The 3,708-nt window shown below is 46.3% G+C and overlaps 1 pseudogene; it reads left to right on the top strand.

Annotated features, from left to right (window-relative positions):
• The first annotated feature begins 3,311 nt into the window (after positions 1 to 3,311).
• Positions 3,312 to 3,708, top strand: LOC115071298 (annotated as a pseudogene).

Raw genomic sequence — 3,708 nt, 5'->3', positions numbered from 1 at the left:
ATTCCTTAGAAATATTTTTAGTTAAGATATAGGATCAAGTGAGAAATCATGGATGGCTTGTAAGTGTATTTCTTTTTTAAAAGTATTTTACTTATTATTTTATTTTATGTGTATGAGTGTATTGCCTGCAGGTATGTAAATGCACCCATGTCGTGCAATTGCCCATGGAGGCCAGAAGAGGGCTTCAGATCCCCTGGAAGGGGAGTTACAGATAGTTGTTAGCTACCAAGTGGATGCTGGGAATCAAACCCCCATCCTCTACAAAAGCAGTCATTGTTCTTAACTGAGTCATCTTTCCAGCCCTGTATGTGTATTTCTTGAACACCTACAAGGTGCTGGTTGTTGCAGGAAATGTAGAGATAATAATAAAAGCTAACATTGATGAAGCAACTATCATGTTGTAGGCAGTTGTAAACTATATTAGCCCACTTGGTTTTCAAAACAACTTTGAAATATTGCTATCAGTGCTGTTGTACTGATGAAGAAATTGGCGTACAGTGAAAATAAGTAACTTGTGCAAGTGGCAGATTCGGGCACAAGGCTGTCTGACTTTAGGGCACTATTCTCAGCTCGAGTTTTAGGATGCATCCTTGAGCTTGGATTGGAGGGTGGCCTAGCATGGTAGGAGATCTGATGTAGGAGGATGGTTTAGAAACCCTTCCAATATTACTTTCCAACAAAGATTATGAAAACCAACCACAGAGTAGTAATGTTCAAGATGCAAAGGGAAGAGTTCAAAAGCCCTTGTAAGGAGGTAAAATGTGTGGGCTTGTGGATATTTGAGATGAAGATGAGGAAGAATCTAAGATGAGTCCTCCATCTTGAGCTTGGGAGTCCTTTATTACTTTTACAATACACAAGATATATAGATATAGATATAGATATATCCACACATACACACATATATGTATATATGTATTCTTAGCTGCTGCTCCCCCTCCTCCTTCCTCCTCCTCCTCCTCCCCCTCCTACTTCCTCCTCTTTCTTCCCCCCTCCTCCTCCTCCTCCCTCCTCCTCCCTTCTCTTCCTTCCTCCTCTTTCTCCTTCCTCTCTTCCTCTCCATTTTTTTTTCAGATAAGGTCTCACTATGTAGCCCTGGCTAGCCTGGAACTCTCAGATCCACCTGCCTTTGCCTCCTGAGTGCTGAAATTAAAGGCATATGACATCATGCCCAGCACATTTTTTTTTTCTTAGCTCATTCTTAGTAATTACCCTGTAAAGATTATAATCCTTATTTATAGATGAGTAAACTGAAGCTCAGAGAGCCGTCCCCAGAGTCTTAAGGCAGGTAGACAGGTAGAATTGAGACCCAGGACTTTCTGATCCAAAGCCTGTAATATAGTCCACTGAGCTCTGTTGCCATTGCAAGAATAAAGGGGAGCGAAAATAACAGCCAGGTGGAACTGCCCAGCTGCCAGGTGAGTACAGGTGCAAAGGAGAAAAGTAATCTACATGAGGAGGTTGAAGTGGGGGGAGGAGGAGACTAGAAGAGACCCCGGGTCCCATGGAGAGACGAAGAAAGGGAGTGGAGGAAGACAAGTGTTAAAATTCTGATGAAGGACCAGCAAGAGGGCTCATTGGGTAAAAGTGCCTGCCTCCAAATCTGACTGCCTGAGTTCAATCCCTGGAGCCAACAAGGTGGAAGGAGAGAACTGATTCCTGAAAGTTGTCCTCTGATTGCCATTAGTGTCTCCACCCCACTCCTAAGTACACAAACAAATAGAATGTAATTTAAAAGTTCTGATGAATATCTGTGACTAGACAGTGAGTTGAAAAGAGCCAAAGAAGGAGGCAGATAAATCACAGTTAAGAACAAGATAGGGCTGGAGAGATGGCTCAGCAGCTAAGAGCACTGGCTGCTCTTGCAGAGGACCTGGGTTCGATTCCCAGCACACATGTGGCAGCTGACAACTATCCATAACTCCACTTCCAGGGGCTCCAATGCCCTCTTCTGACCTCTGTGGGCATTGCACAGCATGGGTGCACTTAACATACATGCAGGCGCTATACTCATATACATAAAATAAAAATAATAAAGAAAATATCTTAAAAAATAAAAAAGGACAAGGAGACCAGTAAGGAAACTGTGTGCTTATGGCAAGAGCTCATGGCAGTGCCATTAACTGCCGCAGGTGAGGTTGTTGAAGACTGAGAAGAGCTGGGAAGGGCCTACATGCCCTTGGGAGTCATGTCAATGGTGTGAAGACAGACAAGGCCGAAGGACCGAGAAAGAGGGAGATTTAATTTTTTTTAGGGTTAGAAGTAAAGTCTGCTTATTAAAAAAGGAAAAGCACTCCTCAGACTAGGCGTGGACCAGAGAGCTGAGGGTAAAGCCTAAAAGTCAAAAGAGGGAGATTTGACAGAAGATGAGGGGATGGAGAAGGAAAAGACAGGATGAGGTGGGAAGGTTGCAGGGTGGGAAGAAGAGTTTTTCATTTTACTTTTACAGACAGAGGAGACTAAGAATGTTAGAGAGAAAGACTGAGGAGGAGAAAATCATAGGTTGAAGATCTGGAAGGTGTTGGGAGCGCATGAGACCATGGATTCCAGGGGAGGGATGAGAGGAGGAGGGGAAATTCTTTCTTTAGCCGTAAAGGGAAATGGGAAAAGCAAATAACATGGACTAAGAATGTTAGATTGTATAGGAATGAAAGTGCAGTTTACATGGGGAGAAAACGCTCCCTGTCCTACTTTGTTTCTTCATTGCAGTGACAAAACACTGACCACTACGAACTTGGGGAGGAAAGGGTTTATCTGTCTTACATCTCCCAGGTCACAGTTCATCAGGGAGCCCAAGGTCGGAACTCAGGCAAGAACCTGGAGGCAGAAGCTGGAGCACAGGCCATGGAGGAGCGCTGCTTACTGGCTTGCTCCCCTGGCCCCTGCTCAGCCTGCTTTCTTATGCAACACAGGCCCACCTGCCCAGGGGTGGCACCACCCACAGTGGGCTGGGCCCTCCCCCATCACTCAACAATCAAGAAGGTGCCCCGTGGACATGGCCACAGGCCAGTCCAATGAAGGCAATTCCCCAATTGAGGCTCCCTCAACCCAGGTGTGTCAAGTTGACACTAAAGCTATCCAGAACACTCCCATATGGGAAAAGCAAAGTGCTTGAGAATAGAGATTTAAAGCTGGGCTTGGTGACACATACTTGTAATTCTAGTACTCAGAAGGCTGAGGCAGGAGGGTTGCCATGGGTTTAAGGCCAGCCCTGGCTACACATCCTGGCCAACTACATAGCAAGACCCTTTTAAAAATAAAGACAAACAGGGTCTTCTCTGCCCTGGGAATCGCTCTCTTGCCTTAGCCCCTCACCCCTGAAAATGTATGCCTGCTCCAAGTTCATCTTTACCCACTCCTTGGAGCGCCTCTCAGCTACTGAGTCGACCTCTGTCTGCAGTGGTGATAGAACCGACCAGACACTGGCAGATGAGAGCCTCAGCAGCTTGGTAGTCCCAGGTCCCCCGACCTCACTTGCCCCTAGCCACAGCTTCCAAACCAGCGCCATATTGAGGGTCATCAACACAGCAGCCAAGTTCATTGGGGTGGGGGCAGCCACAGTTGGGGTGGCTGGCTCTGGGGCTGGGATTGGGACTGTGTTTGGGAGCCTCATCATTGGTTATGCCAGGAACTCTGGGCTTTGCCCTCTCAGAGGCTATGGGGCTCTTTTGCCTAGTGGTGACTTTCCTCATCCTCTTTACCATGTGA

This window comes from Nannospalax galili, unplaced genomic scaffold, assembly GCF_000622305.1.
Source record: "Nannospalax galili isolate Female #2095 unplaced genomic scaffold, S.galili_v1.0 scaffold95, whole genome shotgun sequence".
Taxonomy (NCBI): domain Eukaryota; kingdom Metazoa; phylum Chordata; class Mammalia; order Rodentia; family Spalacidae; genus Nannospalax; species Nannospalax galili.
The sequence above is the reverse complement of the archived record's forward strand: the minus strand, read 5'-3'. Positions and strand labels throughout refer to the sequence as shown.